The 26,480-nt window shown below is 47.2% G+C and overlaps 1 protein-coding gene across 3 annotated transcripts in view; it reads right to left on the bottom strand.

Moving 5' to 3' along the window:
* Positions 1 to 26,480, bottom strand: part of St6gal1 (ST6 beta-galactoside alpha-2,6-sialyltransferase 1) — a 140,159-nt gene that overhangs the window by 84,677 nt on the left and 29,002 nt on the right. For 2 of the 3 annotated variants that reach the window (XM_005344758.3, XM_026785927.1), the window contains exon 2: positions 25,706 to 25,849. The exons of the other annotated variant lie outside the window; for it this stretch is intronic. The gene's annotated coding sequence lies outside the window, so the exon portion shown is untranslated. The remainder of the gene's footprint in view (positions 1 to 25,705; positions 25,850 to 26,480) is intronic. 3 annotated transcript variants of the gene reach the window in all.

Below are 26,480 nucleotides of genomic sequence, written 5' to 3'. Positions count from 1 at the left end.
CCCACCACTGCATCCACGCTGACCAGCTCCCGCCCACCACTGCATCCATGCTGACTAGTTCCTGCCCACCACTGCATCCACGCTGACCAGTTCCCTGCCTACCAATGCATCCATGCTGACCAGCTCCCTGCCACTACTGCATCCACGCTGACCAGCTCCCGCCCACCACTGCATCCATGCTGACCAGTTCCCTGCCTACCACTGCATCCACGCTGACCAGCTCCCTGCCACCACTGCATCCATGTTGACCAGCTCCCGCCCACCACTGCATCCACGCTGACCAGCTCCAGCCCACCACTGCATCCACGCTGACCAGCTCTTCCTCCACCACTGCATCCACGCTGACCAGCTCTTCCTCCACCACTGCATCCACGCTGACCAGCAACCTATTGACCCAGAAATGCTTACTTCACTCTACCTCTTTCATGAAGATTCCTATATTCAGTGTTCTGGCATTGCCCACAGAGTCCTCTAAAAATGTCCAAACTGGAAACCCATACAGGAATGTTATGTTCTCTATTTACTCATTTTTAAACACACATACATACACACTTTCGCACACACACCACACCCACATTACACGCATATACACAAAACACACGAGTGCACACACATACACACACCCCACATGCCACACATACATACCACACACAGAGACATACACAATACTAGCATACATACTACATACACATACACACACATATGCACACACCACACACACACACACACTTTATACATATTAACTACTTACTATGTGCTAGGCACGATTCTTAGTGCTTAGACTAGAACACAGAATAAATAATCTGACAGCCACTGCCCTGACAACATTGTAGCTCAGCAGTGGGAGACACAAAACAAGTCAGAAGTGCCTCGGTGGGAAAGGGATAGCTAACGCAGGGAAAGACGTAGATCGTCTGAAGCAGAGCACCTGAAACAGAGAGGAAGGGTGTGTGTAAAGCTCCGAGCGTGTGTCTGGTAAAAGGGATGGAAGGTGATGGAGAACACAAAGCCAGAGGAGTCGGGAGGTGCCCGCTCAATGGTGAGGACAAGGAGCAGAATATCGAGGGCATCCTGTGGTCATAGCAGGGCGGTAAGCACAGGCAGAGCCCTCTCCGACCTAATGCCACCAGAACGACTCAAGTAAGTCACTGTGTGGCAGGGACAGGAAGATGCACAACAGTACTCGTGGCTTAGACTCGGCTGTCTGCAGTGCGGCTGGTAAGGAGTGAATGTACATTAGATGTGCTTTGAAAGCATGTGGTCACAAACTAGACAGTCAGAATGACTTCAAGATCGGGACTCCCCAATGATAAGGGTGGCCCCGCTTTCAGTGGAAAATGAGGGGCCAGAGAAAAGCAGCTCTGGGCCATCCACTGGAAGTTCAACTTGGGAAATTTCCAGGCCCAGGTGGGTCTATCAAACAGAGCAGGCAGACTAAAGTCCTGGAAGTCTTCAGGTAGGGGGGGAGGGGGGAATGCCTGTGTTGGTGATATAAAGGCCCTTGGGGCATTCTTGACCAGGTGGCTATGTTTTTCTCCACAGGCTATACAAGTGTTTCTCTGATATCCTGAGTTTAAACCGAGGTTACTGCTTAATAGTTATGCGGTCTCGGGGGTGCTCAACAACTCCTGAAAATGTAAGTGCACCCACTTCCTAGGGTGATGGTGAAAAGACCAAAGCCCTTTGCATTTGACACCCTGCACACTAGAATGAGCACGTGATTAGCCCTCCTCTCTCTCCTCACCCCTCACTGTATTTTGCCAAACATGGGATCTAAACTCTTCTTTTTGACCTTGTATTCAAGTCATCCTGACCTACAGTGCTCCTGGTCATCCTGACCTACAGTGCTCCAGGTCATCCTGACCCAGAGTGCTCTTGGTCATCCTGACCCACAGTGCTCCAGGTCATCCTGACCCACAATGCTCCAGGTCATCCTGACTCACAGTGCTCCAGGTCATCCTGACCCAGAGTGTTCCTGGTCATCCTGACCCACAGTGCTCCCAGTCATCCTGACCTATAGTGCTCCTGGTCATCGTGACCCAGTGCTCCCGGTCATCCTGACCCAGAGTACTCCCGGTCATCCTGACCCACAATGCTCCAGGTCATCTTGACCCACAGTGCTCCTGGTCATCCTGACTCACAGTGCTCCAGGTCATCCTGACCCAGAGTGTTCCTGGTCATCCTGACCCACAGTGCTGTTGGTCATCCTGACCCAGAGTGCTCCTGGTCATCCTGACTCAGAGTGCTCCTGGTCATCCTGACCCACAGTGCTCCTGATCATCCTGGCCCACAGTGCTCTCGGTTATCCTGACCCAGAGTGCTCCCAGTCATCCTGACTCAGAGTGCTCCCAGTCATCCTGACCCACAGTGCTCCCGGTCATCCTGACCCACAGTGCTCCAGGTCATCCTGACCCAGAGTGTTCCTGGTCATCCTGACCCACAGTGCTCCCAGTCATCCTGACCCACAGTGCTCCTGATCATCCTGACTCAGAGTGCTCATGGTCATCCTGACCCAGAGTGCTCCTGGTCATCCTGACTCACAGTGCTCCTAGCTTACAGTGGCCATTTCAATACTTAATGATTTTACAGGAAACCCAGAAAAGGTGTGGAGTCCATAGCAATGGATCAGAAAGTATTATTTCTGATCTAAACATATTTTGGAAATTTGCCTACCATGTCTTTCTTTTCTCATTACTGACATATTGCTTAAATCTCACACACACACACACACACACACACACACACACACACACACACACACACGGTCTAACTGTGTAACCCAGGCCTTGAACTCATTATCTTCTTGAACTAGCCTCCTGAACTGGGATTTCAAGGGTGTGCCACCAAGCCCAAACTCAACTATCCTAATCATATGCACATCACTTTAACTAGAATGGGAACCTAGAAGGGCCACATGCATATGCTTATAACCCCAGGTACTCAGAAAGCGAGGAGGGAGTTACTCGGCAACTGGAGGATTCCCTGCGCTGCGAGGTTTAGTGAGCCTGTCTCAAACTCATGAAGTACACCCACAAGCGCATTCCTTTCACAGCTGCAGCAGGATCTATACACTAGATGCCTTGAGTTTGTGTAAACAGAGATGGGTACCAGATGAGGTCCTGAGAACAGTGACTTTGGTTCCCAGACAAACTGGTCCATTCTCCTTCCTCCTCTCAGCTGTCACCACTCCTGAAGGGCAGTCCACACCTTAGCCCTCTTTATCTTTACTACAGAGCCCAGTGGCAGGCACACATTCCTCGATAGCTGGAGACTGTCTTAGTTACTGTTCTCTTGCCGTGAGGAGACACTGTGGCCAAGGCATCTTCAAGAAGGAAGCATTTAAGTGGGAGGTTCTTACAGTTCCCGAGGGTGAATCCACAGTCATCTGGGTGAGGAGCATGCAGGCATGGCAGCAGCCCAGTAGGCATGGCAGCAGCCCGGCAGGCATGGCAGCCGCCTGGCAGGCTTGGTGCTGAAGCAGTAGCTGAGAGTTCACATCTGATCCACAGGCAGCAGGCAGAGAAAGAGAGAGAGAATGCAAGACTTGGCCTGGAGTGGGTTTTTGAAAGTTCAAAGTCCACGCACCCCAGTGACAAACCTCCTCCAAGGCGACACCTCCTAAGCCTTCCCAAACAGTTCCACTAACTATGGCCCAAGCATTCAAACATATGGGCCTATGGGGGCCGTTCTTATTCAAACCACCACAGGCATCATTATTAACATTAATGGAGGCTCCTGAGAACCAGATGCCAGCATTCCATCTCTGCCGCAAGCATCGCATCCACGGTTCAAATGCAGAAATGACTTCCAGTGTGAAGATGGAACCCCCACCCAAATGCCATCTGTTCGGACCTTCACCCTCACATATGAATCAGAGCAACTAATCCCCAGTTTCCTCCTTACTCAAGGGAACAAGACATGATGTATTCCAGTAAATGACACAGGCAGATGACAATCTCTCCTGTGAGCCACAGTGGCCTCAGTGTAAAGTCCAGCGCCATTCCTGGCACTGTTACCTAGGGCAACCAAGGTCAGTCTGTGGGTCTCAGCTTCTTTGTTTGTAAAACAGTAATCCTACAATCAGGATTAGAGAGTTAGTGTAAGGAAAAAATGAGAAAGAGCGCAGGCCACCATCAAAGCAGTAGTCCTAACTCCCTGGACCCTAACTCCTAGGTAACCCTGGCTCTTTGGGATGAAAATATCTGAGGATGTTCTTTCCCCGGGGTTCCTTTCCTCTATAACAGCACCTTTCATGGCATTCCTATCCTATAGGAAGCCTTCGCTGAGTTGTTTTGTATGCTGTTGGAAACAGAAAGTGGTCTCGGATAAGAGATAGAACCTTTCGCGGGACTCTGATGGGGAAATTCCCCTGACTATTGTCTGTAGTTAATAACACTAAGATGGGCCTTGAGAATGTAAAGCAATGGTGGATAAGAGAGGCACCATCCATCGGAGTCAGTGAGAAGAGCACAGTGCTTGCTTTAACTCCAGAGGTTCAGAACCTACACCCCTCAGGGCAGGCTCCTAGGACCTGAAGCAGTGGGCGACAGCAGGATGTGATCTACTCACTGCGGCCTCTGCCATACTTCTGTCAACGCCAAGAGGCCAGAAGCCTGCTATTATTTCTGTAACTGGAGCTCTTGTGTAAGCAAACCAAAAGCCAGCTCAGTGCCAAAGCTGGACTGCAAACAGAGATGTCACCAATCGCACGCCTCCTGCTGGCCTTCACAAAGGGTCCTCTGCCCCGACCTTTCAGCTTTGCTTGGCTGTCTCACTCCTGAGCAGTCCATGAAACCCCACCAGCTTCTCTGGCTCTAGTGCTGCCCAGTTGCTATTACGTTCATTTTGTTTTGAATGTCTGACACTCTTTCTCTCGTCGACATGCTATTAGCCCTTACTTAGCACACTGCTCCACCCCTGGAGTGCAGTTGCATCCGGAGCATCCCTGGGGGGAAAGGCCAACTTTGTATACGCTGCATATTAGCCTCCCCCGATCGTCACCCCCAGATCCAGGTAGCCCAATGGCAAGTGAAAGAGTCAATGGAAAGTAGCTCGTTCTACTCACACATGGTGATGGGTTTAGACTTTTAGAGTGGCTGGCTACTCACTAAGCCAGAGTCTATATCCTTTTTAAGATCAAGTCCTAGGACTAATGAATTTTTTTAAAAGATGAATACCTGTTCACAGTCAAGTTTCTTTTCAATCATAACACACTAGCTGACAAGAGGGCCCACCACGATCCATACCTTAACAGGCAAGAAGTTACCATACCGCGTTTCTAAAACTTGGGATCCTGTGATTACCAGGGTGCCGTCATTCCTAGCTGGGCTCATTTTTAACAGGAGACCCAGGGAGCCTTAGGGTCACTTAGGCTTGACAAGCAAGGACATCGTAGTTAAGGAGACGCACACCTGGTCCACGGTATAGCAACCATCATTTGCTCATATTACTTTGGGCAGCTTAACTGTGCTGAAGTTTAGGTGTGCATTTATGATGTCGCAGTGTCACCAGCTGTGTCTTTTGGGGGATCCAGAGGCATCAAGAAGGCAATGGTCATATGCAACACCCTGCACAATGGCCAGCTCAGAAAAACTCTCCGTAGAACCAGCAGCAGCCTGGGGCCTTAGCAAATAAGGTTTCTCCACCCTTCTCAAAGCAGCACAATGAGCCATTAGAGTGTCTATGTCCAGGCCTCAAACTTGGATCTGGCCATGTGCAGAAGATGAAGCACTGACTGACACCAGGAACTTCCCATCGGCCTCAGAAGTAGGCGGATGTAGATGGGCAACACGCCAGTCAGCTAGAATGGCCCATATGAGCAGTCTTGGCTCCAAGTGGAGACTTGGACACCGTTCATGTTGCTTCCTTGGGAGCTGCTCTTAGGGAGTGGCAGCAGCCAGCAAGGTGCCCCTAATCACCACAGGGTGGAAGGGAGGCTGGCCTTAGGCTTCCTCCAGCCCCTGCTTTGATCCCCACCCTGCACGGCTTCCCCCCAACTCCCTTGGGGGACTAGTCAGAACTCCCACTCTTCCCCCAAAGCTGTACTCAGCCCTGCCTCATGAGGCCCCCCTCTTGGAAGACAAGGCTGGCCCGAGCTGGGAGTCTCACTCCGCACAGTCCCTTAATAAGGGCAGGGGTGGGAGACTGGGGTTGTGGTTTGGTACTCTCCTTGACCTTCGGATCAACCAAACCCATTATTTCTTTTGTCTCTCAACTATTCAGCCTCTAATATTTTCTTAAAAAGTAATACACTTGTGATTCTCCCATGAGTATGTAACTTATTAATCAATCTTTTTGCACACAGACGTGTCCCAGACCAGGTGACTCAGGAACAAACAGAATTCACCTTCTGCTGCTTAGGCCCTCGGGGAAGAAAAAGACCTGATGGTTGAGAAACTGTATGAAGCATTAAGAACTGAAGGCTGGGGTGGGGTGCTGTCAGCATTGTTAGAGGAAGTCAGAAGAGGGACAGCTCATCCCGTCTTGAAGGATGAATAAGTGTTTACCAGAAAGAGCAAGGCAAAGCCCAGCTGAGGACAGCAAGGCCAAACTGGGTCATGAAATGGGCCTGTTGTGCTCAGGGCTGGGGAAGGCGGGAGAATAGGAAGCTCTATGATCAGTACCAGGAGGTGTCAGTGAGGACTGAAGAAGGGCTGGCTCCACTCCAAGCTGGGGACATCATGATATGTCTTTCCTTGAAATCAGCGGTTCTCAAGTTGTGGGTCGAGACCCCTTCAGCAACCCTCTATTTCCAAATATATATATACATACATACATACACACACACATTACAATTCATAACGGTAACAAAATTATAGTTATGAAGTAGCAACGAAAATCATTTTATGGTTGGGGTCAGCACAACAGGAGGAACTGTATTAAAGGACCGCAGCATTAGGAAGGCTGAGAACCACCGCTCTAAACTGGGCTGAGCTTTGGTGGAATGTTAAGAGCCAAGGACATAGCAATCCAACAGAGGGCAGGCGAGGTGTGGCCCATCGACTCCCACCAGCACCTCAGTCATCCTGACCAGCTGGTGTGGAACTCAGTCGGGTCCACACTTGAACGCTAAGGTTTAGTCACAAGGACAGAGGTAAGCTACAAAGGACACTATAACTGCCCTGAGAGGAAGGAGGACATTTTAAAAGAACATTTGGGGCTAAGGAAACAGTAGGTGGAACTCACATCTTGTCCAGGATTGCTTTGTACACACACTGCTTGACACCTGTTTTAAGCCTTAGCGGCATTTTCAATCCCAAAAATGGACTAGGGGAGAAGAAGCCACTGGACCTTTGTCTTTTTTCCCAGGCTGTTGGGGTTCAGGAGCTCGCCCAAAACCTCAGTAACAGGACCAACAGCGGGGAAAACCTGAGACCTTGCTGTTACGTCACGAGGCATGAAGTCCTGAAAGAAACCTGAACAACCCACACCGGGCTTGCATACCTCGGCTGCTCTTTACTACCTGCACAAGCTTGAATAAGAAACTGTCTTCTTGCTGGGTGGTGGTAGCACACACCTGTAATCCCAGCACTTGGGAGGCAGAGGCAGGCAGATCTCAGTGAGTTTGAGGCCAGCCTGGTCTACAAATTGAGTTCCAGGACAGCCAGGGCTGTTACACAGAGAAATCTTGTCTCAAAAAACAAAACAAAAAACCCCACCAAAACCTGTCTTCTCATTTTTGAAAGGAACACAAATACACACATACACACACACACACACACACACACACACACACACATGTTTGCTGGGGCCCCATAGCCTAGTTCTGAGCACTAAAGCTAATTTCTTTCAAAGTGGATGCTGTTTGCTGCAGCGCCTCTCGGTTGCCTAACTAATTACTGATATCTTTGTTTTTATCTTGCTGAGGCTTCAAAGGGCCCCACAGGGAGCAGGTGGAGTCAGTTGCCCAGAGGCAGAGCCCTACTAGGTCTCTACGGAGACAGAAGACTGCTTCCAAATGCTTTCTGCCTCCCCTGCTGCTCTCCACCTTGGCAGGATCAAGTTTCCCCCTGACCTGGTGGGTTCAGGAGCGTTCTGGGTCTCACATGACAGTCTGGCAGGCGCAGCTGTTCCCAGTGAGGGCATTAATAATACAGGCCTTTTTCCGCAAACTCTGGCAAACCATCTGAAATGACAAGTGAAAACACTGTGTCCAAATTCTCCCTGGGAAGCAGGGCGGGGTGGCCAGAGGAACTCACCTTTATCAGGAGGAACTTAGTTATCTGGGCAAGGCTAAAGGAAACGGCGAGGGCTCAGAGGGAAGGGCCCATTAGGAGAGCTTTCCAGGGAATGCTTTAGAAGCCAGAAGCAAGCACAAATCACAATCCCAGAGAACCTAGACAACAATGCGGACACTAAGAGAGACGTGCAGAGATCTAATCTACATGGGAAGTAGAAAAAGACAAGATCTCCCGAGTAAATTGGGAGCATGGGGACCTTGGGAGGGGGGTGTTGAAGGAGAGGGGAGAGGCAGGGAGGGGAGCAGAGAAAAATGTAGAGCTCAATAAACATCAAAAATACTTTCAAAAAAAATTAAAAAAAATAAAACTATACTGTTAGCAAGTGGAGGGAAAAAGCCATAAGCAAGAGGATACAGCCCTGTGACTTAGGGTCCCAGTGGTGACCAGAACCATGGGTTTCCTCTTAGCAATAGCAGACTACAGCAGCACAGTTGCCTGAGACAGGAGACATGGGGAGTGTTGTGGAACCTTCCTGTGTGAACATGTGCTACATTTGTTTGGGTTGCAGAACATAACTGTGTAAAGGTGTGCTACATTTGTTTATGCTGTCTTTAATTATGTAAGAGTGTGTTGTTTCACTTTGTCGGCCTAAGCCACTTGATTGGTCTAGTTAAAAGCTGACTGGCCAATAGCTAGGCAGGAGAGGGATAGGCAGGGCTAGTGGGAAGAGAGATAAATAAAACAAGGAGGGGGGGAGCAGAGAAAGGGGGAGAAAGATAGGGGTACGTCCTGGGCCAGAAACCAGGCAGCTGCCAGCCAGATGAGAAGCGGGAAAGTAGAATGAAAGAAAGGAAAAGAAAGGGAAAAGCCCCAGGCAAAACGTAGGTGGAGAAATACAGGTTAAGTTATAAGAGCTAGCAAGAAATGAGCCCGACCTAAGGCTGAGCATTCACGATTAATAAGATGTCTCTGCGTCATGATTTGGGAGTCGGTTGCTGGCCCCAAAGAAAGCCTGGTACAGGAGAGCACCCCGGGGTAACGGACAACAGGACTTGCATGCCTTTTGTCCATAAGGTCTCTGCACCCAAGATGGTAAGGCACTCAGCGAGTACCAGTAACTGAAGTAGGATGTGGTGCGCGGGGAAGAAAACCCTAGCTTTGCGTCCACAGCAGTAGTGACACACACTGAAACCAGCTCCTCGCTTGCTCTCAGCCTCAGCTTCCTCATCAGGAAAATGGGATGGCGCCACACAGGTTTAAAAGCTCTTTTACAAATGTGATGTAGAACATCATGCATCGCCCTGAAGTGATGCACAGAAACAGCAGGCACCCCATGATGGACTTCTCTGCTTCAGATACAGAGCAGACCCCAACTGCCAATTCAATGGCATCTAGCATCAGTTGGGGGGGTGCATGCACATGATTGTAGGGAGCTGAACGGGCTACAAAACACTTGGCTGTAGCTCCTGGGGTCTTGCTATTAGTTGGATCTAATCTGTGATCTGGACTTTGGAAGCCTCCTAAAGCAGCTCAGCTCTAAGACATGAGTGCTTAGCAGGCCAAGACTTTGTCATGATCGTCAGTACCCTCCCAGTTACCACTGTCTTCAGGGACTGAACAAGTACACGACATGGGGTTGCAAAAGCAAGGTCTCCACTTGCTAGAATCATGGAGCAGAAAGCAAACACCACCCCCACACCAGAGAGCCAGGTCAGGGTTAAACTTGTCTTTAGCAAGTGGGCCAGGTCAAGGTTAAAGTCTTTAGCAAGCAGTCAGCAAATGCCAGAAAAACAGCCACCGGCATCTGTTTATCTCTTTATTCCCTTTTTGCACCTAGCCCAACTGTGGTCTTTAGCAGGCTCTCAGTAAATAATTGAATTAATTAATTGTCGGGATCTTCATGCTGGAAGCACAGTCCCGATCATATGAAAAATAAAAATATTCTTGTCTATTGTTTAGAAAGATGACCCAATGCATGTAAAGATGCATAACAGAATGTAGCGACACAGTAATTTACTTTAAAAAGAAAAAAAATCAGAGTTGTTCCTCTCCCCCTCCCCCCGCTTTCTCTCTCACACATTTTTTCTTATGCACTTACTTTGTGAGTGGACCGTGGGTGCATGCACCACAGCACTTGTGGAGGTACCTCAAAGGACAACCTGTCTGGTCTTCTTTTCCTATGTGAGTTCTGGGATGGAACTTGGGTCATCAGGCTTGGTAGGAAAAGTGTTTGCCCGCTGGGCCATCTCTGAACCATTCTTCTAGTCTGGGTCGTTTTCATGGACTGTTGATTACACCCCATAAATCTGTTTCAAAACTCTTACTCTCTAAGCCATCATGGTGGCCCTCTCGATTTGCCGAACAGATTCATAAACACACTCTACAACAGAAAAAGATAGCTACCCCTCGAGGCATAGTCTTGGAGACGCCCCTCATACCCATGGGTACATTAGCAGGTAAAAGGTTGGACATCTGTAACCTTGTAGAATGGTGTGTGTTGAGGCGGAAGGTCCTGCATGGCCAAGCATTGAGCCAGGCACCAAATACCTTCCTGAATATCACACAAGGACTCCTCTGCCTGTGGCCAAAGCTAAGGTCGAAAGCCCCATGTCAGGATCACTTTGTGAAGTGTCCTGTCTCTCAGACTGTTCACTCACACAGCCCCAGAGTTCCCCACCTAGGATCTGTAACTTCACATTTGTCGGTGTTAATATCTCTCTCTCTCTCTCTCTCTCTCTCTCTCTCTCTCTCTCTCTCTCTGCAACCTGTGTGGGGGTGAGGACCGGACTCATGTGCTCACATGGAACCATGTGATAACCATGATATAAGATATACCAACAGATGTACCATGAAGTAAGTAAATGGCATGCTTCCCCACATGGACGGGGAGGCCCACATGGCCAGGGGAGGCTCACATTCAGTTTTGTGTTCATGCAGGGAACACCTGAAGGACAGGCAGCCAGACCTAACACTCCCCAGGAGCTATACAACCCCACCACCCCAATCTCTTCTCCTCTCTGCTCAGAAAGCAGCCATTAATCCTGTCTTGATTAGAAGGAAGTCTACTGGAGCCCAGACTCCTCAGAATAGACTGCTGACTCTCTCCCAGCCATTCCTGATAGGTAGAAACGATGAGGGGGAGGGGGGGTTAGGTGGTGGTGGTAGCGGTCTCTACGTTCCCTCTCAAGGTTACCTCTACCTGGGCGCTTAGTTGAGAATCTTAGCAGTAGTGAGGTCACACGCTATCTTATCTCCCCACGTCAGGGAGCTGTACTACCTCCTTCAGCCTCTCCCCAGAGTGTGTACGAATGGGCCCTGAGCACACAGCTGCATCAGAGAGAGTTGCATCTCCCGCCCCCAGGTGGGTGTGGTATTTGAAACCTAAGCTCCTCCTACACCTACACCTACGCAGAGCAGAGTCCCACCAGCTCTCCAAGGACCTTCCCGTCCTCCAGGGAAGTGCATTCTCTGCCTTCAACCAAGTTCCTTTTCCGTCGCAATACCCCAAATTGCTCCAGCAAACACTGGCCACAAATACTCTTCTCCGGGTGAGTCCCTAAGGGGAGACCTGTGACTGCCACCTTGTAGGCACACAGCTGTGAGCTCACCACAGCAGGGTGTCCTCACAGACTCAGAAAGTGTTCAGGGACGGCAGCAGGAAGGAGGCAGCTGTCACCTTGGGGGGGGGGGTCACAATGGCTACCTAGTGATTTGCTGTAAAACCTTTCTGCATGCCTGCTTCTCTGTGTTCAAACATTTAAACTATGCCCTTCTTACGTTTATGGTGAAGATAAAATGAACTAACTGGGAACAACACTTGGAGCCCAGGATGTGAGCGTGTTATCATTGTCACGTGCCTATGTTCTGTCTGCAGCGTGCAGAAACCACCCCTGTGCCTAGAGGAAGAGCAGAAGACACTGGGTCTGAGGTGGGCCTGAAGATGAGTGGCTGCTCTCAGCACCATCCCACCAAAACATCCTGAGAAAACATTCCCCCCGGGGCCAGTTCCAGAGGGACAGACGGTGGGACACTGGTGCCAGGGAGGGGCAGGGTGGGACCACAGCAAAAAACCCACTTGGAGGTTGTTTGCTCAACTCTGAAGAAAAAGGACAAAAACAAAACAAAACCAAAAAAAAACCTGTCCTCCCTGGAAAAAATAAATGGCTCTATGAAATATCTCCTTCCTTAGCCACCCAGAACAATGACTGGGTCAAAGAGGAAACACATCGGGGAGGTTCTGGAAATGGTGAAAGAGGGACCCATCAGAGGGCACGCTAGGCTGTAGGCTGTAACTGCAGACAGGTCTGAGTTCAAGCAGGCCGATCCGAGAGTGGCAAGTCACTCTCAGTCAGGAAAACAGGCAGTCGGACACAAAAGCTTCCCCTGCAGTGACTGGAACAGTTGAAGAAGACACACCCTGTATCACCCGGCATAGGCAGGGAGACGGGGGCAGGAAGGCCGTTAGGTTGTCATGCTACAAAACATTCTGGCAGTCTCAAAAAATTAAACAACATGTATGCCATAGAATCCACTGTTTCTGGTCCTGGACACTTGTCCCAGAAAAAAAAAAAAAAAAGAAACTTTATGTTCATACAAAAGCTACAGATATCAAATCAATCCCAAGTCTAAAATAGCCTTTAATGGGTAAAGGGCTGTAGTGAATGAGAAATTTGTTCCCCACAGGCTAGAGTATTTGAACACTTGGTCCAGGGTGGTGGCTCCGTTTGGGGAGGTTGTGGAACCATTTGGAGGAGCAGCCTGACTGAAGTAAGGTATTTTGTTAAGGGAAAGTTGAGAGTTCACTCTTTGCTTCCTTGATGTGGCTGAGATGTGAGCTCTCTGTGTCCTGTTTGTAGTGGCATTTCATTTGTATTTTAATAAATAAAGCTTGCCTGAAGATCAGAAAGTCAAACAGCCCCACTGGTCAGCCTTACTGTAATGAGCATGGAAACAGATTCCTCTGAATGAATAAAGGGGAATCTGTAGTGAAGATAGAGCAGGAAATTTATAGAATAAGAATGAATGTAACTTGGTGTAATGTAAAAGCATTTCTTCTTGTGTGTGCTGTGGAAAATTACTAAGGTGAAATATTAAGAGAACTTTTGCCCCTTGAAGGCTGCCACGCCCATCTGGCCCTGCCAGTTGTGGGGGCTGCACCCAGCAACCGTGGTAATGAAATAATCTTGCCACACTAGAGGGACCCCCTACCCTTCTGTGGCCAGTCGATACTGATAACCTAGGACATCTGGTTATCGGAAGTATCAAACGAGGGGCAGTTTCGAACTGACTTAAAAGAGGAGGCTGAAGGAGGATGGTTATCCTGCTTCTCACAATGGCTCTGGCATCAGGCCTCCGTGGAAAGAGAGATCCTCCAAGCCTGCCTCCTGAAAAGCAGAAATATTAAATGCTTTGCCTAAACATTTAATGCTCTGTCTCCCGAGTACAGAGCTTCGTCTCCCGAAAACAGACATTTAACGCCTTCCATGCCCAAATGCAAAGCCTCATGCCCTGAGAGTGGACACTGAAGGTCTGTCTCCCGAGAACAGACAAGATACTCTGCCTTTCAGAATGCTTTGCCATCCCCTTCATCTTCTGAGAAGACAGAACGCTTTGCCATCCCGAGAGCAAAGCTTCGTCTTCAAGAGTAGAGAACTAAAAGCCTTGTCTCCCGAGACTCGGTCACCCGAAAAGCCGAGTCCAAGGCCCTACATTCTGATATCGGAACCTTATCTCCCAAGCGCAGACTACGGGGTCAAGAGTAGATCTTCGCTACCCAGCCCCCAGTGCAGACAAGAGCCCAGCCTGAAGAAATTCAAAAGGCCCTTTTTAAGCCAGGGAATACCAGATTGTATGATGCTATTTATTTCATGTGTGTATGAGATGTTAAGAGAAGAGCATAGACGTATTAATACATGTTTAGTGTGTGACATGTTAAGAGATATTTTATAGATAATTGATAAGATTAGGAAATGTTAATGGATAAGTTAAGGTTAAGAAGTGTTTTATGAATAAATGATAAGTTAGATTAAGGTTATGAATTGGTTTTATGTATTAGGATTAGTAGGAGTGATAACTGTGATATTGAATTGCCTGTGTGTTCCCTTCATCAGTCCCCCATGCCTATTAAGTTTATAAACCCCATTGATGCATCGGATATTGAACTTGCTGATAAAGAATCATTATAAAGACAATTCTTCTCTTGCTTGGTCTGGTTACTCATCGCTCTCTGGGGAGAAGGCCACAGAGTCCTCATAGATATTACTCGAAAAGAACCTGGAGCTGAAGTCCCCCAGCTCGTAAACACTTACAGACCAGGCAGTGGTGACACACACCTTTATTCCCGGTGGCCACACTAGCTGCCTTAGAAAACCGGGCAGTGCAAGCCTTTAATCCCAGCCCAAGAGAGGATTATAAAATGGGAGGAGACAGCTCTCAGACATGGTCTCATTCTGATTCCTGGAGGCAGGATCACCATTTGGGACTGAGGTGTAGGCAAGAGCCAGTGGCTGACTGCTTTTCTTTTCTCGTCTTCAGGCTGAACCCCAGTTTCTCTCTCTGAGTTTTTATTGATCGTGCTTCACCTGTTCCTACCAGCATACCTGTTCCTTGTTGCCATGTCATCCCTACCATTATAAACTCTAACCCTTCTGGAATCATAAACTAAAATAGACCTTCTTCCTTGACTTGCTTCTGGACAAGGTGTTTTATCGCAGCTACAGAAAAGTAACGAATACACAGATTAGGATATCTTACATCCATACCGTGGAATAGTACTCAGCCATGAAAAGAGAGAAAACAAGCCACAGTCAACAATGTCAGTGGGCTTGAGGGGCATCTAAAGTGTATCTCTGAAGATTCCATATTGTGTGAGACATTCATCCGGATGCAGAAGTGGGAGGAGCAAGTGTGATGTCAAAAGCAGAGCAGTAGGGAGGTCTCTGTAGTTACTGACCACTTCTGAATCCTGATTGCAGTGGTGGCTGCACTGGTCTGTGCAGAGCAAAGAGCACTGCCTGGTCAGCACAGTGCTTTGGGAACCCACCCTTCCCAGTGTTCTGTAATTACACAAGACGGGGCAACTGGGGAAACCACAGCTCGGTCCTACCCGGCTCTGAACCACCTGTGCCGTTTTTGGTGAATTCTGTAATTATTTCAAAGCGAAAAGGACTGGAAAAGAGGAGTGTAATCAGAGAGCTGGGATGACAGACCGCCTCCACCGCCTCCAAACCCTACTGCTCAAGCAGATCAAAGCACCCTTAACTCGGTCAAGCCGCGGCCTCTGCTTCACCTCCACACACAGCTAACTCTTCGTGCCTGTGAAACCATCCGTTCTCCCCCAGGACACTTCTCACGTCAGGACCGCTGGCCCCTCTTACCAGAACGGACTTCATACTTACTCAACTCAGCTATAATTATTAGGTTATTTGTATCTCCAGCTCCATGCACAGCACAGAATTTGAGGAAGTATTTACAAAACCTAGCTAATAAAGCCTCAATGGTAGAATATAGAAGCCAATCTTCCAAATGAACTGTAAGAAGAGATTCAATGTAATTTCTAATACAAACATTTGTTTTAAGATTTATTTTATTTATTATGTATACTGTGTTCTCTCTGCATGTATGCTTGCATGCCAGAAGAGGGCATCAGAACTCATTATAGACGGCTGTGAGCCACCATGTGGTTGCTGAGAATTGAACTCAGGACCTCTGGAAGGGAAGTCAATGCTCCTAAATTCTGAGCTATCACTCCAGTCCCATGAAAATAATCTTTTTAATAAACGCCCAGAGACGTAAGCTGAAACTTCATATAAGGAAATATGTAGCTAGTAGACGCATACATGAAAAGCAGCTGAACAACATTAACCTGGAGGGAAATACAGACCGGAGGACCACAGGAAAGACGACCCAGGGAAAGTGGCTGAAGCTAAAAGCACCTGGCTACAGACACTGGCAAGGCAGTGGAGCAGCTGCAGAGCTATTCTAGAAGACAGTGTGCAGCTTCCTAAACAGCAAACGCGCACCAAATGCTCGACCATGGGTTTCCACAAGAGAAATCTCTGTCCACGGCTATATAAAGATTCCCCCCACACACAAATTCCTGATGAATACTTCAATTTAATAGTTGTGAATTGAAAGCAAGCCAAATATTTGCCTAAAGGTCGGTGGTTAAACTGTAGGACACCCACACCCTTTCAGCAACAAAGGAAGAAATGACTGATTCGCATGACAGAGATCAACATTATAAAGTTGCTGAGGGATCGAAGGGTGCAGAAGGGTGCGTGTTATAGAACTCCACCCTCATGAGGCCCAGGAAACGCACGTGCTGGGGTGACAGGAAGCAGACTGGCCATTGCTGAGGTGGAAAGGTGACAGAAAGGAGCAGGAGGGACAAATACAGCACAGAAAGAAATGTGGAGAGGCAGCAATCGGCTGTGAACATTAACGCCGTTCCCAGGTGTGTAAACAGATGCCGAAACTCCTCACGCTGAGTAATTTAAACATAGACAAGGTTGTTGTCTATTAATCAATCTTAGGTAAAGGCAGATGAAGCATAATAATGGAAACATTTAATAGGCACCTCCTTTCAAGAGAAAAGCCTTATGCAAATTACTATTAATCTTCATTCATGGTAGAAATTCTTCAAGCTATCTGATACTGGAGGAAGCTGGTCAGAGAGCCTCCAGGGCCTGGGGAGACTGCTACCGTCCTCAGGTCAGAGTCTAGCATCAAACCTTGCAAAACTGAGCACTTCGATGTGAGAGTTCAATGGCAAGTTCCCCAACCCGAAGGCTTGGGTGGTAGATCCCAGCAAAAAACACACACTAAAGGAGACAGTGGGGTGGAGGGGTGGGGAAGGGAGGAGCAGAGAGGCAGAGACCTCTGCTAACTAAGGCACCAGCTCCCCATCCCGGCTTGTCTTTGCTACAGATGCCTCTAGCGGCAAAGCCCTCTGCAGACTGAGACAGGAAGGTGGCGTGAAGGCCTCCAGAACAGCCTTCTTTTTGACCAGAAAGTTTGATGACCCTGGTCAGTCAAGAGACCATATCCCAGTTCCACTTGAGCAGTGGACAGGGCCTTCCCCTTTCTGGGCCTCTACTTCTTCCAAGGGAGGAGGTTAAGAAACTCATTTAATCCTATTTTATGTTCTCTGGGTGCCCTGCAGGACCTCGCTTTTCCTCCTTCCCAAGGTGCAGGGGTGCCACAGTCATAGGGAGTCTTGATTCTCTGCGAAACTGGCCCCCTGACTCAACCAGTCCAAGCTAGGAGCAGAGTACCCTTCTCCATCTGACAGTGACTTTCTAGACAGCCACTGGCCACTCTGCCTCCTCCCTCAGTGGTCCCAACTGTCCCCGTGTCCTTGTCAGGGTTTCTATTGCTGTAGTGAAACACCACAGCCAAAAGCACCTTGAGGAGGAAAGGGTTGATTTCACTTGAGGAACCAGTGCAGATCTCAAAGCAGGAACTGGAGCTGAAGCAGAGACCATGGAGGAGTGTTGTTGACTGGCTTGCTCCCCATTGCCTGCTCAGCCTGCTTTGTTATAGAACCCAAGACCAACGGCCCAGAGATGGTACCACCCTCAGTGAGCCAGACCCTCCCAGATCAACCATCTATCAAGAAAACGCATGCCAGGCATACCCATAAGCCAGTCTAACAGGGGTACCCTCTCACTTGATGTTCCCTCTTCTAAGCGACTCTAACTTGTGTCAAGTTTGTGGAGGTCCAAAGAGGCCAAAGGTCAGAGAGTTTGGGGGCTTGTTTTTAGTTGAGATTATTGTGCTTCTAACTCAAAGGTCCCACCTAGTGGTAAATCAGAGTTCCACTCTCTCAAGGCTATTGTAAACAAGTGTGGCTAGTTGCCAGACCTTGCGCTCCTGAAATAGGGAAGTAGTTGGTTCCTACCTAAAACAAAAAGTCTAAGGGTCCAGCCAAATTCTAGTTCCCTTTATGGAAATAACTTGGGATTCTACCCAGGGAGTGGTTTGCCTACAGAGTGGTCGAGGGCATGAGCAATGAATGTGTCCCTTGACTTTCAATTTCTATGTTAATGCAGTCCTTTTGTTCTACTTCTACCTTTTTAAGTCAGGGGTATCTTAAGATGTTGGAAAGTAAACATGGACGAATTTTCAGTACTCACTAAAATTCCCTCCCAATGCTATCCTATGTGTTTCTGCATTTAATAATTTTTGTTTGTGTCTTTGTATTCCTTACTATATTTCTAAATTCCCATGCCTCCACTCTGGAGGAAAGGTATTTTTGTCGAGTCTGGCCCCGACAGGTCCAGCCCTCCATGTGTTGCTTTGTGTGCTAGTCACAGACTGAACATTTCAAAGAGTAAGGGGCACAGTGCCTGAGATGCACAGTGGCTTCAGATTTGGTTCTGCCTTTGGAGTCCTTGGAAGATAAGCTGAAGGTGCATTGCTCCAGCAGAAAGGAGAGCCTATGTCCTATAAGGTCTTGTTTCAAGGAAGTTCCTCCCCTTATCTTTGTCAGATCTGTGTGGTGCAAGCAAACTGGGCTATTTGGCTGCCATGTAGTAGATACTCAGTAAATATCTACGAAACTACATTAAAGTCTTCTTGCCTGGGATTTTTTTTTTTCTAAACAGGACTTCAATAGCACAAGAAATAATCCACTGAGGGATGAAATGAAATCAAGAAGCTTCCATACAACAAAGAGAGCAAACACTGGAATGAATGGGCAGCCTACAGAACAGGAAGAACTCTTTGCCAAGTACACCTCAGGCAAGGGATGTAGTATCCAGGAAATGATGGAGGAAGGTCATTGGTTAAATAAAAAGAAACTGCTTGGCCCTCATTGGTTAGAAGATAGGTGGGAGGAGTAAACAGAACAGAACGCTAGGAGGAAGAGGAAGTGAGCTCAGACTCAACAGTTCTCCTCTCAGGGGCAGACGCCTCAGAGAGACACGATGCTCCACTCTTGCGGGCAGAGGCGAGAGCTCTGCTCTCTGAGGCACACGCGATGAAGCTCCGACCCAGGATGGACGTAGGCTAGAATCTCCCTGGTAAGCCACCTTGTGGGCTACAGCAGATTATTAGAGATGGGTTAGTCCAGGTGCGAGAGTTAGCCGAGAAAAGGCTAGACATGATGGGCCAAGCGGTGTTTAAAAGAATACAGTTTCGGTGTAATTATTTCGGGTAAAGCTAGCCTTGCGGGCAGCGGGGTGCTGGGGACGCAGCCCCGCTGCTCATATTACTACAAGGAAAGAGAAAGGATGGTGAAGACTAAACACACACAGTCTGTGAATGTGTCAGTGAACTGAACAGGCAGTCCACATAACAAACACACACAGTCGGTGAATGTGTCAGTGAACTGAACAGGCAGTCCACATAACAAACACACACAGTCGGTGAATGTGTCAGTGAACTGAACAGGCAGTCCACATAACAAACACAGACAGTCGAGACCTGCATTCTAATATTGTCCAATGCCCTTAAGCCACCAGGGAAATGTAAATTAAAACCACAAATCTCACCACAGTCGAGAAAACAAACAATAATAAATTATGGTGAAGACATGGGGCAAAGGACCCATTATTCATTGCTGATAAGTATGTAAACTAAAACAGCCATTGTTGAACCCATATGGAGATTTCTCAGCAAATTGACATGCAACTACCATAAGAGTCGGCTGTGCTGCTCTTGGGCATATTCCTAAAGGGTTCAGTCAACACATTGGAGAACAATGCCTTATGTATCTATGTTTATAGCCGCACCGTTCATCATAGCAAGAAGAAGGAACCAGGTAGACTCCCATTAACTGGGGGAAAGATAAAGATAAGTCTGTCTACACAGTAGAATTTTATACAGCCATAAGGAAAAATGAAATTATGGCACATGCAAAAAAAATGGGCAGAACTGGAAATCACTGTGCTGAGCCTGACCCCACCCCCAACCACAGAGGAAAATTAAGTCTATCCATCATACTCTGCCCCTTGTAAAGACATCTGAGAACTCAGGGGTCAGAAACCCCATTCCTAGCCAGTAGGGAGGGCTGGGACAGCAGGCTCACCACCTGGGGCATCAAGTGGAAGCTGCAGGAAGGGCAGGCTCCCTCATCTGATTGATGGTCTCTCACCGTACGAGAAAGAGCCCTGGGATTTAGCAGACCAGCTCAGAGAGTTGCAAACTCCACTGCAGCTGTTCCAAGGTGACAACATACTCCCTTAGGGAGGAAAGGCCTGGTGAAGCTAGGATGCAAACCCCCAACCACTTGCTGCAAAGGGCACTGACTCTGAACAGACCTTAACTACATCAGCACTTAAGTTTCCATATCTGAGACATGGGTGCAGACACATGCTGCTGGAGACAAAACACAGAGCAAGGTGGCACGGGGTGGGGGGGGGAAGGGGGGCTCCATCTACGACCTACTCTTTCTTACCTCACAAAGATTCCTCATAGTCTTTAGAGTAAGGCCTTCTCCTGCATCATCTTTGAGAAGGGAAACCAAGCCCTTGAAGAGGAAGGAGGCATATATCCAAGAACACTTCAGACTGCTTCTGAAGGGTACTAGAACTTTGGCCACTATGTAGAGAAAGGCCTGGGAAGGGCAAGGGCAGGACTAGCAACCGGAAATATCAGCCATGGCCACTTGTTGGTTACATACAACAACAGCTCAGGGGTCAGGCAGCCTCAGGGACCAAGCCTGCCCCAGCCTACCTCTTCTTCTCCAGTGTTGGAGGGAGAGAGGCCACTTGTTGGTTCCTGGCCACTTAGCCCCGAAATAATACACAGAAACTGTATTAATTAAATCACTGCATCATTGCTGAGCCCATTAGCTCTAGCTTCTTACTGGTTAACTCTTACATATTAATTTAACCCATTTCTATTAATCTGTGTATCGCCACGTGGCTGTGATTTACCGGCTAATGTTCCATCTGGATCCCGCAAGGATACATGGCTTCTCTCTGACTCCACCTCCTTTCTCCAGCATTCCATTTAGTTTTCCCTGCCTACCTCTATTCTTTTGCCCTATCAGGTTAAGCAAGTTTTCTTTATTAATTAACCAATCATATTCACAGCGTACAAAGGAAAATCTAACATCACTTCCCCTTTTCTGTTTAAATAAAAAGTAATGTTTTAACTTTAACATAGTAAAGTTTGCATATACAAAACGGGTATCAAGCAAGAGTTACAGTTATAATATTTATATCTACTTTATCTTTTATCATAACTAAGGAAAACTATAACTATCAATTCTTAAACTCCATCAAGGATCGCAGAAGGATATAATATTACCTAAGTAAACAGGAAGTGCATTGTAAGCAACTTCCAAAACTCTAGAAATGACAGAGACACCTTGCTGCCTGGACAGTCACTCAAAGTTCTTCTGTACTGTTGGGGCATCCATCTTCGGCCTACAGGCCCATAGTATCCAGAAGACTTTTCCACAAAACAGAAAATTTCAAAGACAATTCCACCTATATTGGCAGTTTGTCAGTCACTTTCTTCTGTGTCCTGCAGAATTTCTTGCAGACTCTTTCATGAAACAGGAACCCCGAAGGTCCTTTCTCACCTTTAGGCAAGTTCAGCAGTCATTTTCTGCTGGTCCTGCAGTCCAGGCAAGAGTAGTTTCTTGCCCAAATGGCTAACCAACTCCATAAATAGCCTCTTCAATGCCTGTCTTCCTCTTGAAGTAATTGGTGCTGCCAGGAGCAGATGTATCTCATTGTCATAAAAAGTCCTAAGCTCTTAAAACATTTTAAATGCCATATTCTGAAGGTCTTTGAAAGATTTTAAGAATAGCTAACTAACATATATTTCTATATCTATAAAACCTAACTGACTACAAGCTTGACTATAACAGATGACTATTAACCTATATTTCTTAATTTTACATTACATTTTTAAATGAACAACACAATCACAATACCTTAATCAAGAGCAGAAATATACATATAATAAGATTGACCTTAAATTTGTATCAATAAACCAAGATCCATACCAATGCAAGTCTTCTAGCATATCCCCCTTTAAATATAAAGAAACATTTATAAACAATATTTGGGAATTTGGTTGTAGTATTCTCCAAAGTACTTCCTGCTGTTTATTGGGTGAAGTAATTTTTTGAGGGGTATTCAAGGCAACCTTTCAGGAGGTCTTGGTCCATCAAACTATATTAGTCTGGAAGCAATACACAGGTTCTCATTCTCTGTGGAAACAAAAGAAAAACCTCTTTTCCAAAGCAACATATCCTTAGACTCAAATTTTGAATTTAAGATTCCTTTGAAATATATATGTTGGCTTAGCTTAGCAATCCCCAGAATCAAAGGTCTCTCTGCTGTCAAAAATATTTTTTGCAGTCAAAAAAATTCAAAGATAACACAATAATATACATAGTACAGACTCTCTGTGAATTTTCCATCTTTACATGACTTATTATTACTTAATTCTTTAATCTATGACCGTCTGTACTCTGACTCTTTAAAGACTTTGTTTTATTTTTTTAAATCATTTACTTCTTTTCCAACTCTCTATATTCTTTTTCTTCTCTCTCCCAAGCCTATGTACATTTATCCAACACTGTGACCCATTTAGAGGTATTTTATGTCTGAGTCTGTCCTATTATGTATCTGTAATTCTTTACTGTCTTGAACAGCTTTTAAAATGGTAAGCAGCTTGGTTGGAGTGCCTCTGGATACTGTCTCCACCTCTCTCCAATTTTAAAATGGTAGAGGTACCAATACTCCTACTCTGGGACTGTCAGGTAGGAGCCATGCTCAGCACGTTAACTCTGAGAATGAGCATGCAGCACATAAACCCTTTTTATCTGAGTAATAGCTAGATACGCCATGCAGAGCATTGCGCAGCCTGGAAATCTCTATTTGTATGGCAGCAGGAATCTGCCATGCTCTCCTGCCTGTGCACTCCTAGCACTCCTGATCCCTCTGCCTGCCCAGGCAGGGGGCGCTGAGCTGCGGGCATGGTCTCAGCTACTTTCCCAAGTGGGCATACAAGCACCCAGGCCCACAAACCCCATTCAAGTGCTCCATAGATGGACCTCCAGAAAGAATGGGAGTTCATGCTGACAGCACAGCACAGAAAGCTGGCATTTCAAAAGCATGGCTTTTTTTTTCCCTACCGCTGAATCAGGATAACCTCTCTTAAAGGAGCCGCAGTGTGACCCCAGCAAGCAAAGCCCATTAGGGAAAATAAATGCAGCAAAACTTTGTTTTTTAGTGTTTAGAGTTCCTTTTCAAGTTCTCTCAGGTTTTACATAGATTTAGTCCACCACATTGGCATGTCAATTTGTAGGAGGGAAAGAGGCCACTTGTTGGTTCTGGGCCATTTAGCCCCAAAATAATCACACAGAAACTGTATTAATCAAATCACTGCTTGGCCTATTAGCTCTAGCTTCTTATTAGCTAACTCTTACATATTAATTTAACCCATTTCTATTCATCTGTGCATCATCATGTGGCTGTGGCTTACGGGCTAATATTCTGTCTAGCTCCTGCAGGGCTACATGGCTTCTTACTGACTCCACCTCCTTTCTCCCAGCATTCCATTTAATTTTCCCTGCCTACCTCTATTCTTTTGCCCTATCAGGCCAAGCCATTTTTCTTTATTAATTAACCAATCATATTCACAGCATACAAAGGGGAAATCCCACACCACACTAGGATCCCATAGTTTCACCACCACCAGCTGCTAGGTGGCCTGGATTTTTCAGATGAGGGTGAGGGTCCTGATGCCCGCTGTGACCCTTCCCACCTTTCTCATTTTCTGAACCACAAGGAAAACTGGAATGTCACTGAAGTCTCACCCTGTCCCTATACCCTCTTTTAGGAAGTGCAAAAAAGTGCAAAGTCGGAGCCAGAAGGCTCAGAAAAAAGGGCAGAGGCCAGGACTCTATTATGCTAATTTAATTAAGTCTAATCTGCTGACAGAGGGGTGGGGGTGGGGGGCCTTGAAGAAAGAGGCTTTTGTTGAAGCCTCATGTTTGGCAGGAAGTCACAGTCACCCTCCCTCAGAGATGAAGAGTCAAAAGCTCTGGCTGGGTCCTGGCTTTCACATCTAATGTTGCTAAGGCTTTCTTTCCACACTCCCCGGGCCAGCTCCTCAACTTTTCCAGGAAGAAAATGCACCCCAGATGTTGGTCAGTAAATGGAGGGCTTTCATCCGCCTTTATGAAAGAGTATCAATAATTCAGAACCCCCCACCCCCCAAGATGTCCATCAGAGAGAGAAATGCAACCAGTTTCTCTCCATCAATAAACCAAAGGTTTCCTGGTAGCCTAACCCTCTCCCTGCAGAGGTCAAGGAGCCTCCCCCGTGTCATTCTCATTGCCATTATGTAGCTATCATAATAGCCACCATCATAGCTATCCGTGAGAGACTGCGCACAGACCACAGACCGTGCCCTCTTATTCTCCCGGATCCCATGGACTGACCACCTACTATCCACGAGTAGGAGACTCAGAGTCAGTGGTCCAGCCCTTGTCTCACATGCTCAAGGCCCTAGGTTTCATCCCCAGCGCCATCAAAAGAAAAAAGTCCTAGGAAGCCTTTGTGGCTTCTCCATTTTCCATGGCAATATGTCACTTTCCCACAAGGGTCAATTTTAAGCTGCCACCTGTTTTATACTGATTTGTCTTTTGTTTTTTTTTTCTGTAGTTCTTGGCTGACTTGGTGGAGAGGGGAATATAGTGCTTTGTTTTGTTTTTTTGTTTGTTTTGTTTTTTGTTTGTTTTGTTTTTTTGAGACAGGATCTGTTTGTGCAGCCCTGGCTGTTCTAGATAGAGCTCGCTCTGTAGACCAGGCTGGTCTTGAACTCAAAAGATCAACCTGTGTCTGTGCTGGGATTAAAGGTGTGCACTACCGCTTTTTAACAACTGGTTTGTAAAATTCCGCGATGCTTAGAACCAACTCTGGAGACGTTCTAGACTGGGTGAAAGCTCTCCTCCCCCTCATGGAGTCGTCCCTCCACCTCCAAGCAGAAGGCATGGGTATCGCATGGGAGCCAAGGGGGAGCTCTAACAGAGGGCTGTTTTCAGACTCTGCTTTATTTTATTCCAGATGTTCAAGGTGAACTTCTATAATCAGAACACATCTAAGTTTATTACAATCATTTTTGGTAAACCTACTGGAACGCTTTGCCATAACTGCCCTGCATAATTTTTGTCATCTGTGTATGTGTCTTGGATTTTGTGTGTGTTTGTGTGTGTGTGTGTGTGTGTGTGTGTGTGTGTGTGTGTGTGTGTAAGCAAGCTGGCTTTCCTGGGCAGAACAGAGCACAGATGCATCCATCTGAATCTGGTCTAGTTAATCCTCTTTAGGGCTCAAGTTTCCTTAGCAATGGAGAAAATGAAAGATTCTGGAAGTTCTGCACTAACAAAGACTCTTTGGCCTCCAGTGACTTTGCCTCCTCTACGTGAACTGGGATGGAAGCAGATGCTTGGAACTAAAAACACTTGCTCCTTCTTCCCTGAGCCTTAGAGAATTGCCCTGGCTTTCCCCAAAGAGGCATTCTGCCGTCTCCCACGAGCTGGATTTAAGGGTTCTTACCTCAGCATTCAGACGGAAAGTGGGGTGCCAGGTATTTGGGAGAGGCTCAAAGGGGCCCGTTCATTTCAGTTGGCTTCTGTGGCATTGATTGCTTCCCTCTGGGCCGCTGGCTGCTGAGTTTGGCACAGTTGGCTCTAGCCCTGCCTGCAGGGAAAAGTGAGATGCAAGCTGAGCTCAGAAACACAGGTGTAAATACAAACAGTGAGAGGAAGCGCCCTTCCTCTCCCACCCCTGCCACCACCTCCCTGCCCCAGCAGCTCCCCATTCAGAGTCCCTTTCAGGGCACGTCACCCCCAGGAGGAAGCTAGCCTCTTCCCAAATGACCTGAGCTGGCTGTTTGCTCGCCCATATCCACCTGTTCTCGCCCAGTCTGAGGAACAAACTAAGGAAAACAAACATCACTGGAGCCAGCGAATCCTGATGCCACCCAGTTTCCCAGAGAAAGGCGAGGTAAGACATCTTCCCACCCAGCCCGAGTCCTGTGTGCAGACGAAGCCTGCAGTTTTTTTGCTCTCATCAAACCTGCTCAGTATCCCGACCCAGAACACACTGTTTCTGCTCTTACAAATATGAAACTTCTCGCTCACTCTGTAAGCACTTCTCACTGGGTCTGCATTTTCAGTCCAGAGGCTGCATCTGCATAGATTGAATTAACTGCATTTTACCGTGGGCCAAAGAAATCCAGGTTCCATTTATACATTTAAAAGAAGAAAAAAAAAATAGCCAGATGGTGGTGGCACAAACTTTTAATCTCAGCACTTGGGAGAGTGGATGG

The sequence above is a fragment of the Microtus ochrogaster genome, chromosome 2 (assembly GCF_000317375.1).
Source record: "Microtus ochrogaster isolate Prairie Vole_2 chromosome 2, MicOch1.0, whole genome shotgun sequence".
Taxonomy (NCBI): domain Eukaryota; kingdom Metazoa; phylum Chordata; class Mammalia; order Rodentia; family Cricetidae; genus Microtus; species Microtus ochrogaster.
Note: the sequence above shows the minus strand (reverse complement) of the source record. Positions and strands in the feature narration are given on the sequence as shown.